Source organism: Lepus europaeus, chromosome 3 (genome assembly GCF_033115175.1).
Source record: "Lepus europaeus isolate LE1 chromosome 3, mLepTim1.pri, whole genome shotgun sequence".
Lineage (NCBI taxonomy): Eukaryota > Metazoa > Chordata > Mammalia > Lagomorpha > Leporidae > Lepus > Lepus europaeus.
In genome coordinates, this window is record NC_084829.1 from 35,136,123 (window position 1) to 35,148,562 (window position 12,440).

The following is a 12,440-nucleotide window of genomic DNA, read 5'->3' on the forward strand; positions in this document are numbered from 1 at the left end:
TTTCAAAGTCACTGCACCACTGTACAGTGTCACGAGCAATAAATGAGAGTTTCCGTTCTGCATCCTATTTAGAATGCCACAACTTTTAAAGATCAACTTAAATTTTTAAAATTTATTCATTTTCATTTTATATGAAATGCAAAGACAGAGAGAAAGGGAGAGATCCATCAATTGATCCTCCATCTCAGGTTCACTCCCTACATGTGCAGAGCAGAGCCAGGAACTGGCTTTTTCCATGGTGGGTTTTCCATGTGGGTATCAGGGACTTCCAGGACTTGAGTCACCTTCCATGGCACAGACCGCAGAAAGCTGGAATCTGAAGTGGAGTTGGTCCTCAAACCAGGTACACAATCCAGGATGCTGGTGTCTTAGAACATTCTAGAAGACAAAGAGTGGAATCTCATTTGCATTTTCCCAGTGACCAGTCTTGTTGAACATTTTTTCATATGGTCATTTGGCCACTCGTGTATCTTTTTTTTTTTTTTTTTTTTTTGGACAGGCAGAGTTAGACAGTGAGAGAGAGAGAGAGAGAGAGAGAGAAAGGTCTTCAATCCGTTGGTTCACTCCCCAAATGGTCGCCATGACCGGTGCACTATGCCAATCCAAAGCCAGGAGCCAGGTGCTTCCTCCTGGTCTCCCATGTGGGTGCAGGGCCCAAGCACTTGGGTCATCCTCCACTGCCTTCCCGGGCCACAGCAGAGAGCTGGACTGGAAGAGGAGCAACTGGGACAGAACCGGCGCCCCAACCGGGACTAGAACCTGGAGTGCTGGCGCCGCAGGCGGAGGATTAGCCAAGTGAGCCATGGCGCTGGCCCACTCATGTATCAAAAAAAAAAAAAAAAAAAAAGAAGACTTATTTATATTTTGGATGTCAGAGTTACAGAGAGAGGGAGACATCTTCCATCCACTGGTTCACTCCCTAGATGGCCACAATGGCTGGAGCTGGGCTAGCCCAAAGTCAGGAGCCAGGAGCTTCATCTGGGTCTCCCACGTGGGTGCAGGGGCCCAAGGACTTGGGCCACCTTGCACTGCTTTTCCTAGGTCATTAGCAGGGAGCTGGGTTGGAAGTGAAGCAGCTGAGACGTGAGCCAGTGCCCATACGGGATGCATGCGTCACAAGCGGCAGGTTAATCTGCAATGCCACAATGCTGGCCCCTTTTTATGTATCTTTTTCCTGGTATGCTATAAAATCTACCATCTTAAACACTTTTCAGTTCCCAGTTTAGTCTTTTGCTCGTGTTTAGAACTGGGCCACTTGTCTTCTGGCTGAGTTTCAGGAGTCACTTACACGGCCTGAATGTCAGTCTGCTTGGCTTGCCAGTCCAGTTCCCTGTAACGTGCACCCTGGGTGGCAGCAGCTGACGGCCAAGTGCCAGGGTCCCGGCCACCCTCTCGGGAGACCCAGATGGAGTTCAAGGCTTCTGGCTTTGGCCTGGCCCATCCCCAGCTGTGGCCTGCATCTGAGGGGTGAACCAACAGATGGAATATTTCTGTCTCTGTCTCTCTCTCTGACTTCCAAATAAAGAATGAAAATAAATAAATAAAATTAAAAAAAAAAAAAAGAAAAAGAGCTCCTAGTATTGATATCATTTAAAAATAGTTTTGGCTTGCTAACTTAATATATATATATATATATATATATATATATATATATATATATATATATGTATGTATGTATATCCCAAATTTGGAAAGTGTCACAAAAGACCAAGACTCACAGATTGAAGGAGAGTGAGGAGAAACAGCATCCAGATGCAATGTGGGATCAGGGATCAGGTTCTGGAGCCAAAAAAGGGACACTGGTGAAAAATTCATAAACATCAAGTAGGATCTGCAGTTTAATGAATGATACTGGACTAATGTTAACTTCCTCCTCTTGGTTAATATGGAGGGAAGCAGACTGACACAAGGACATTCTGCACTATTTTTGAAACTTTCCTCTAAGTCTAAAATTGGTTCAAAATAAAAAGATTTCTTTTTACAGATTTACTTATTTATTTGAAAGGCAGAGTGACAGAAAGGGGGAAAGAGGAGGGACAAGATCTTTTATCTGCTGGTTCAACAGCCAAGGCTGAGCCAGGCAGAAGCCAGGAGCCAGGAACTCTACCGGGGTCTCCCACGTGGGTGGCAGGGGCCACGTATTTGAGCCATCATTGCTGCTTGCTGGTGCATTATCACCCAGGAGCTGGATCTGAAGCTGAGTAGCTAACACCAAGCAGTCCTCTGATAGGAGACATGGGCGGCCCAAGGGGGCCTGACCCACTGCGTCACAGTGCCCACTCCTTCAAAATAAAGAGATTTTTAAATATTAATTTGAAAGGCTGAGAGAGAGAGGAAGAGGGGTATCGTCCATCTACTGGTTCACGCCCTAAACACTCACAATGTGGTGGAGCTGGGTCAGAGCCTACTCAATTTTGCTGTGACATAAAACTGCTTTAAAAAGTAGTCTATTTTAAAACCAGAAAAATGAATTGAAATTTTTTTAGTACTTTTTATTTATTTGAGAGTCAGAGAAACAGCGAGAACGCGTGACTGACACTCCTATCTGCTGGCTCATGCCCACATCAGACCAAAACTCAATGTGGCCTCCCACATGGGCAGCAGGGACCTAATTACCATCACCTAATTGAGCCATCCCCGCTGGCCCCCAGGGTCTACACTGGCAGGAGCTAGAGCTGGAGCTGGGCATTGAACACCAATGTCTTAACCAAGGGACCACATTCCCACTCCTGTAAAACATTTTGAAAAACTTTTTTGGTTATTATTATTATTTTGAGACAGAGAGAGTGTGTATTCCCATCTGATGGTCCACTCTCCAAATGCCCACCAGGGCTCCTGGCCAAGGGGACCCAACTACTTGAGCCATCACCACTGCCTCCCAGGGTATGCATGAGGAGGAAGCTGGAACCCAGAGCAGGAACCAGGGCTCGAACCCAGGCACTCCACTGTGGATGCAGGCACCTTAACCACTACACCAAATGGCTGTCACCCTAGAATCAAAATTTCAAGGCAAGTTCAAAAGAATGAGATGTGTGGGGGGAGGACCAGCATTGTTGTGTAGTGAGTTAAGCTACCACTTGTGACACTGGCATCCCATACTGGAGCACCTGTTCAAGTTCCAGCTGCTCTGCTTCTGATCCAGCTACCTGCTAATGTGCCTGGGAAGACCACAAAAGATGGTCTGAGTAGTTGGATCCCCGCCACCCATGTGGGAGACCCAGATGGAATTCGTGGCTCCTGGCTTGCTCTCTCGCTCTCTTAAATGTTTTTAAAAAGATTTAAAAATTGATGGCCAATTTTTTTAAAGATATATTTATTTACTTAAATACATAGAGGGGGGACAAGGGAGGAGAAAGAGAGAGAGAGAAATCTTCTATCTGCTGATTCACTCCAAACATGGCTGCAACAGCCAGGGTTGAGCCAGGCTGAAGCCAGGAACCAGCAACTCCATCTGGGCCTCCCATGTGGGTGCAGGGGCCCAAGCACTGGGCCATCTTCTGCTGCCTTTCCAGGTGCATTAGCAGGGAGCTGAATTGGAAGCGGAGCCACCAAGATTTGAACCAGTATTGTGTGGGATGTTGGTGCCACAGGTGATGATTTGGCCTGCTACGCCACAACGCGGGCCCACAACTGATTATTTTTCTTTTCATTACGACCTGTGAATTTAAGCTTATTTGATTGATTTGAACCCACTGTGACTCTTACCTTATTAAAGCTCCCGTGGCCCAGTGGGAGCCTCTCCAGGTCTTGGTGCACAACTCTTAGTTGTTTTTTTTTTTTTTTTTAAGATTTTATTTACTTATTTGAGAGGTAGACTTACAGAGAGAGGGAGAGACAGAGAGACAGAAAGGTCTTCCATCCACTGGTTCACTCACCAAATGTCCTCAACGGCAAAGCTGAGCAGATCTGAAACCAGGAGCCAATAGCTTCTTCCAGGTCCCCCACGCAGGGGCCCAAGTACTCAGGCCATTTTCCACTGTTTTTTCAGACCACAGCAGAGAGCAGGGTTGAACGAAGATCAGCCGGGACTCCAACCGCACCCATATGGGATGCCGGTGCTACAGGTGGAGGCTTAGCCCACTATGCCACAGCGCTGGCCCCAGCTCTCTTGTTTCTGAAGAGCAGCCTGGGCAGGTGCTCTAGGCTCATCCCCTACCTGGTGCTTTTCTGCTCCAACCTGAAACGCAGCATCTCTCCAAGAAGCCCCAGTCTCTCTTCATGGGAAATGGTATTTCAAGGCCACAATGTGCGCTCCAGGGAGCCTTGCTGTGACTGAGTTCACCACTGCTTGTAGGCTTCCTGGTGGACGCAACTAGGAAGAGGCAGAGTGCTTTGTGAGCCCGGCTGACACGCGGAAGAAAGGGTGGGAGGTTGGCACAGAGGAGCGGTGAGTTAACAGTGGGCATACCCGCTTTTCCGGGGCCCTCCTGCCCCTCACGTCTCCTGCCCCTCCACTGCAGCCTCTCCCCAGGGTGGGTACCGTCTCCACAGAGAGCTGTGTCCCAAGGATTCACAGGAGCGGAGCTCCATCCTCGACTCCAGCGCCTTTGCACTAGTGGCAATTGGCGACGCCCGCTTTGGCCCCTCTTCCTAATGTGGCCACAGTGCTGCCTGCCTGTGCATACTGGCGGCCTGCTCGGGCTCGGCTCTCTCTCTCTCTCTCTCTCTCTCTCTCTCTCTCTCTCTCTGTCTCTTTCTTTGAAAGAGTTACACAGAGAGAGAAGAGAGGCAGAGAGAGAGAGGTCTTCCATCCGTTGGTTCACTCCTCAATTGGCTACAACAGCTGGAGCTGCGCCGTTCCGAACCCAAGAGCCAGGAGATTTTTCCGGGTCTCCCGCGTAGGTGCAGGGGCCCAGGGACTTGGGCCATTTTCTACTGCTTTCCCAGGCCATAGCAGAGAGCTGCATTGGAAGTGGTGCAGCTGGGGACTCGAACTGTCATCCATACAGGATGCCCGCACTGCAGGCGGTGGTTTTACCCCCTACACCACAGCGCTGGCCCTGGGCTCTTGTTTCCACAGCCATCTGATGCTGCACCCCCCAGCCCCCCTTGGGGGAGGGCTGCCTGCACAAATCTTGTGGCTGTCAATGGGTCATCCTCACTCATGTTTTAGGCTTTGCTGGTTGACAGCTGTGCTGTAAACCTTGTCTGTGGTTTCTGATGATGTCAAGGTCATCTCAGCTGGTGGCTGGGAGGGGCTGCAAGGAACCAGAAACTTTTTCCCACAAGGCTTTTCTCTCTCCCTGAGGGCGTCCCTGGGAACACAGGAGTGGAAGCTGCCGGGTCTCCTATATCCGGTGTGGAGCTGTCATCTCCGCTTTCTGGTGATCAAAGCAAGACACAAACTCCGCCTCCGTTCAAGGTGAGGGAGACACACCCCAGCTCCTGCAGGGAAGAGCAGCAGGTGCCCAGGGGAAGGGGAACCGATGGCGCCAGCTAGGGAAATTCTAGCTCAGGCTGGTCTGAGCCGAAGCAGGTGCCATCCTGCTGCCTAGGAAACTTGCCTTGGCTGACACAGTTCCACCCACTGTCCCAAAGGATGGGTGGGCGGTGCCAGGATTCTCCACCCTAGGGGGCAAGAGGACTGGCACAGGCCCTGCCCTCTAGCAGGGAACTGGCTCCTACCTCCCCTCCCGCCCCATCACTCACAGCCCTCCGAGGGCTAGCAGGACAGACGGGCCCTGCCGGCGGTGAGTCAGGCTGGGAGCCCGGCCAGGGAGGGCCAGATGGAGCAGGACGAAAGCACCAGTCCGCCCTCGGCGCCGTAAATACCGCCGGTGGGTGCGTGCGTGCGCAGCCCGCAGCCCCTCCCTCCCCTCTGGCCCCAAGGTCCTCGCTGCTGGGCACCACACTCCGCAGCCCACGGGCGGGTCACTCGCCATGCCAGCTCACCCCCAGTCATTTTTCGTCGCCCCTCGCTGATCCCCCACGCACGGGCTGAGCCCCCCCCCACCCCGCGGCTGCGGCTCCACGTGCCCCGTGGGGAGGGGCCGGCACCAGGGGCCTTGACATTCTGGTGGGGGAAAGGACAGAGCGTTTTCCTCTCTGATGCTCAGCTTGGCGTCAGGGGCTGGCTGCGAGAAGCCAGATGGCGCTCCCGCGTCCTCAGCACCGGAGCGGATTTTCGCAGGCCCTGAGCTGTGTCCAGCCGCCTTCTGTGGTCGCCTTGCTCCCTTCAAGGTGAAGGTCTGACTTCCCACAGGCGGTTCCATTCCGCCTTCAGAAGCGGGGCACGGAGCGCCCCCGGCGGACTCCGGACTCTATCTTTGCTCCCCATGAGCCGCCTTGGGTGGGAAGGCGTGGGAGGAGCCAGCAGGGGCTGCATCTCCTCCCAGGGCTCGCTGCTTGTAGCATCTCCGGGCTCAGTCCCCTGCACTCCGTGTCATTGCATTGGGAAGCGTCTTGGAGCTCTGCTTCTCCAAGTGCAGTCAGGTTCCATCCGAGAGCTTTTAAAAATAGCAACTTCCTGGGCTTCACCAGAAGTGGAGGCGTGAGAGACTGTGTTTTATTTTTATTTAAAAATATATATCGCTAATTTATAATTATTTGCTAGATAGAAAAAATGACACAGATAGAGACAGACATAGCTCCCATCTGCTTGTTCACCCCCCTCCACCATGCCTGCAATGGCTGGGGCTGGCTCAGGGCCAAAGCTGGGAGCCAGGAACACAATACAGGTCTCTCCCATGGTGGCAGGGGCCATGCACCTGCGCCATCTTCTGTTGCCTCCCAGGGTCTGCACTGGCTGGAAGCCACAGTCAGGAGCAGGGCCACCCACTGAAGCCAGGGCACTTTGATGTGGGATGTGGACATGCTACCAGCAGCTTCATCACCAGGCCAAACACCCAAACCTGCATCTTCCATAAACCCTCTGCTGCACCAAACGCCAGCCCTCTTTAGGTGATTCTGTTTTCTACTTTCTTTCTTTATGACTTATTTATTTGAAAGGCAGTTACAGAAAGGGGGGAGAGGGAGAGAGATTCCATCCACTGATTCACTCCCGAACACAAGTCAGGAGTCAGGAACTCCATGTGGGTCTCCCATTGGGTCCCCATTGGGCCATCTTCTCCTGCTTTCCCATGTGCAGTAGCAGGGAGCTGGGGCAGAAGTGAAGCAACTGGGACTGGAACAGGTGCTCATATGGGCTGCCGGCACTGCAGGCAGCAATTCAACTCACTATGCCACAATGCTGGTCCCCTCGTGATTTTTTTTTTAGGAATTATTTATTTATTTGAAAGTCAGAGTTACAGAGAGAGGAGGGGAGAGACAGAAAGAGGAAAGATTTTTTTTTAATTTAATGAATGCATTTTTACATAGATACAACTTTAGGAATACAGTGGTTCTTTCCCGCATACCCCCCACCCCACTCCCTTCCCATCTCCCATTCCCTCTCATCTCTTTCTTCATTATGGATCATTTTTAGTGTGACTTTATATACAGAGGAATAACTCTATGCTAATCATAGATTGCAACAATTTGCTCCCATGCTCATAAACAACATATAGAGTACAGTTTGGAGGGAGATTTTGCAGTTAATTCTCGTATTACAATTCAATAGGGACAGAGGTCCTACCTGAAGAGCAAGTGCACAGTGACTACTGTTGTTCCTTTAACAATTAACACTCTTTTGTACGACGTCAGTGATCATCCGAGGCTCTGGTCATGGGTGAGATATTTTCCATCTGTTGGTTCACTCCCCAGATGGCTGCAATGGCTGGGATTGGGTTAGTCTAAAGCCAGGAGCCAGGAGCATCTTCCAGGTCTCCCATATGAGTGGCAGGAACCCAAGTACTTGGGCCATCTTCCACTACTTTTCACAGACTGTTAGCAGGGAGCTGGATTGGAAGTGGGGCACCCGGGACTTGAACCAGCACCCATATGAGATGCTGTCATCACAGGCAGCAGTTTCACCCACTGTGCCACAGTGCCGCCCCCAACCCCCCTTGATTCTTTTATTTATTTATTATTAATTAATTTATGTATTTATTTGAAAGAGTTACACAGAGAGAAGAGAGGCAGAGGAGAGAGAGAGAGAGAGAGAGAGAGAGAGAGAGGTCTTCCATCTGCTGGTTCACTCCCGAGTTGGTCTCAACAGCTCCAGATGGGCTGATTCAAAGCCAGGATCCTAGAGCTTCTTCCAGGTCTCCCCTATGGGCTCAGGGGCCCAAGGACTTAGGCCATCTTCTACTGCTTTCCCAAGCCACAGCAGAGAGCCAAATTGGAAGTGGAGCAGCTGGGACTAGAACCGGCACCCATATGGGATGCCAGCACTGCAGGTGCTGGCTTTACCCACTATTCCACAGCGCTGCCCCCCCTTCCCCTTTTAAAAGGACACTTGTGATGCCATTGGTCCCACCCAGATAATATGGGAAACCACTCCCCATCTCAAGATCCTCAACTTAATCACATCTGGGAGGTTCTTACCATCTGATCAACCTGGTCACAGGTCCTCCACACCTGGCATCTTTGGGGACCACTGTGGGTGTACCACACAAGAACCAGCAAAAAAGGAGGGGGAGCTAAGACAGGCGGTCAAGACTGCTCTGGCCGCAGGTTGTTAGGAACAGTGAAATCTGGGCAAGGCGTGCTAGGGCCTCGCCTGTAGACTGGGGATGGTGGCAGGGGCTGGAAGACGAAAATGGCCGTCAGCATGGGTGGTGTGGGTCCTGTGCTCCTCGCTGTGCTCTCTGGTGGAGGGGGGCTGGGCTGCACCAGGAAGCCCCCAGTGTGCTGTGGAGGGGAGGGAGCCAGGTGAGTGAGCGGCCTGGGTCTGGGGGTGGCCCAGGGCCCTGAGCTGCCGCTCTGGCAAGCCCACTGCTGGTACTCATGGTACTCCTGGCCCTTTGGGTCTGATGGGGCCAGGGACTCTGCCCCGCCACATCCCTGGCCTGGCCTGGTTTTGCCGCATCCCGACCTGGGATGAGTTCTCCAAGGCACTTTGCGCCCTTATTGTGAATACGCGATTCCGTACACAGCATCCAGAGACACAGTCTGCGAACCACTCAGCTCTAGAGTCACAAGCCACGGCTTCCTGTCCTGTCCCCTCACAGGGCCTCACACAGCAACAGCTCCACTAACAGCAGGCAGGGCTGACACCACCTGCGACCCTGCCCACGGCTCCCTGACAGCAGATGGGAGGCGGGGGTCTGCGATGCCCCAGGAGCTCACCTTCACGGTTCACGGCCTGCAGCCCTCTCTGCCATCCCGTGCCAGCCAGGCTGGGCAGCAGGGGCCGAGGGTCTCGGCTGGAGGCAGGTGCTAGAATCTGAACAAGGTGGGGGGGGGGGTACAGCTTCGGAGGAGGGGCCGGCGGCTCTGCGCGGAACATGTCCGCAGTCCCCTCTGTCACTTTTCTTTCTCCCTTGAGTTCAGGTGTGCTCGGGAGAGCTCCGCCTCAGCCTCTCCATTGGGGGGGGGGGGGCAGGGAGTGGGGGGGACGGGGAGTAGCGGGGATAGAGTCTGCCGGGGGCAGGTGGGACTTGGTGCTTCTGCAGCCTGCCTGCCATTAGAGCCACTGTGGAGGGAGCTGTGTGGCATATGAGCCCACGGCAGAGGACCAAGGCAAGTCTGAGAGCCGCTTTCTGCCCGGTGTGCCCAGCTCCCCTCGCCACCGAAGCGCACCGGCTCCCCAGGACGAAGGCGTGCCCTCGAGGAGGCGGCCTGGTGATTGCCGCTGTCCGTGGAGAAGCCACCACATCCTCACTGCGTGGCTCACTCTGATGTGGCCAGCATGTGGCTGGGCTTTTCCTGGCCTCAGAGAGGGGCTGCCCGATACAGCCGGTGGAGCTGGTGCAGCGCCTTTCAAAGTCCTGTCCCGGTGCCTTACGCAGAGTCATACCACGCCATCCACACAGGATCTCAGGGCACCCCAAAGGGAGAAAACTGTATTGGAAAAGAACAAAGCTGGAAACAGACACTTCCTGGTTTCTTTTCTTCTTCTTCTTCTTCTTTTTTTTTTTTTTTTTTGACAGGCAGAGTGGATAGTGAGAGAGATAGAGAGAAAGGTCTTCCTTTTTGCCGTTGGTTCACCCTCCAATGGCCGCTGCGGCCGGTGCATCGCACTGATCCGAAGCCAGGAGCCAGGTGCTTCTCCTGGTCTCTCATGCGGGTGCAGTGCCCAAGGACTTGGGCCATCCTCCACTGCCTTCCCATGCCATAGCAGAGAGCTGGCCTGGAAGAGGGGCAACCAGGATAGAATCCGGCGCCCCAACTGGGACTAGAACCCGGTGTGCCGGCGCTGCAAGGTGGAGGATTAGCCTGTTAAGCCACGGCGCCGGCCATGGTTTCTAACTTAGTACTACAGAAGGAGCACAAAGTACAGATGGAAAATAAATAAATAGGGGCTGGAACTGTGGCATAGCTGGTAAGGCTGCCGCCTGCAGTGCCAGCATCCCATATGGGCGCCAGTTCGAGTCCTGGCTACTCCACTTCTGATCTAGCTCTCTGCTGTTGCCTGGGAAAGCAGGAGAAGATGGCTCAAGTCTTCGGACCCCTGCACCCGTGTGGGAAACCCAGAAAAAGCTCCTGGCTTCGGATTGCTCAGCTCTGGCCATTGTGGCCATTTGGGGAGTGAACCAGTGGATGGAAGACCTCTCTCTTTCTCTCTTTCTCTCTCTCTCTCTCTCTCTCTCCTCTCTCTCTCTCTTTCTCTCTTTGCCTCTCCTTCTCTCTCTGTGTAACTCTGACTTTCAAATAAATAAATCTTTAAAAAAAATAAAACCAAAATCAAAACGTACTACAAAGTCACAATGGAGACAGGGTGGTACTGGCACAAGGACAGACTTGCAGACCAGGGGAACAGATTAGAGAGCCAGGAAGGAAGCCCTCGCACGCAGGACCAAAGGACTTGTGACAAGGATGCCAAGACTCACAGGGAGAGAGGGCGATCTCTGCTGAAGACAGGGCTGGGAAAACCGAATAGCCTCACGCCGAAGACTGAAGCTGAACTCTTACCACACACAACATGTGCAAATTAACTCAGCGGCTCAAGGACTGAAATGCAAGAGATAAGTCGCAAAACCCTCAGAAAGAAACACCGGGGGCCTTCGCGACACTGGATCTGGAGTGATTTCTTGGATATGATGCCAGAAGCACAGACAAGTAAAGAAAAGAATAAAGTGGATTATTTTTAAATAGATAAATTGGATACTTTTTATGCCATAGGACACTAAGGGGTGGGGGTGTTGGTGCTGTGGCGTAGCAGGTTAAGCTGCTGCCTGTGGCACGGCCATCCCATTGGGCACCAGTTTAAGTCCTTGCTGCTCCACTTCTGATCTAGCTCTCTGCTATGCCCTGGGAAAGCAGTGGAAGATGGCCCAAGTACTCGGGCCCCTGCACCCATGTGGGAGACCCAGAGGAAGCTCCTAGCTCCTGGTTTCAGATCGGCTCAGCTCCAGCTGTTGCAGCCTTTTGGGGAGTAAACAAGGAAGACCTCTCTCTCTGTCTCTCAAGCAGCTGGGACTTGAATGGATGCCCATAGGGGATGTTGGTGCTGTAGGCCGGGGCTTTAACTTTCTGTCACACAGCACAGACCTCCGAACTCCCCATTTTAAAGAGGACAGGGGCATTCAGAATGTTGTTCAACCACCATGACCGTCTAGTCCCAGAACACTCCCATCACTCCCAACAGACGTTCCATCTCCTTTAACAGTGGCTCCCACCCCCCCAGCCCCTGGCAACCACTTTGTGCCGCTATGGATTTGCTGACCGACTCCATTTTATCAGAAGATGTCAGCCGTGTGTGCTTCCTGTATCAGTTTCCATTGAGAAAAGACTTGGTGGAATGGTGATATTGACGAGATGATCCCTTGACTAATTTTCTTTTTTCAGGTTTCAGGGTGAGTCTAACACCACCTACATTAAAACACCAAGGCTGAGCGGTGGGTTTTCTCTGTGCCCCACACGATGGCCTTGGGAACCCAGTTCTTGGCCAGGGCGCTCATCAGCATCACTGAGTCTCCGTGCCCTCAGAGTCACCCTCCCTGGCTGGCTCACCCTCAGGTTGCTTTCTATCGTGTGCAGTAACATGTTTTCTTTCTTTCTTTTTTTTTTTTAAGATGTGTTTATTTATTTGAAAGACAGAGTTACAGAGAAAGAGAGAGAGAGAGAGAGAGAGGTCTTCCATCCACTGGTTCACTCCCCAAATGGCCACAATGACCAGAGCTGAGCTGATCTGAAGCCAGGAGCCAGGAGCTTCTTCCAGGCTTCCCACTTGGGTGGCAGGGGCCCAAGCACCTGGGCCATCTTCTGCTGCTTCCCCAGGGCATAGCAGGGAGCGAGATCGGAACTGGAGCAGCTGGGACTTGAACGGGCACCCATATGGGATGCCACAGGTGGGCTTACCCCACTTGGCCACAACACTGGCCTCTATTTTGTTTTTTACGTTGCTGAGATAATAATCATTAGGATGAATTATTTCCCAATACTTTAAAAAAATGCCA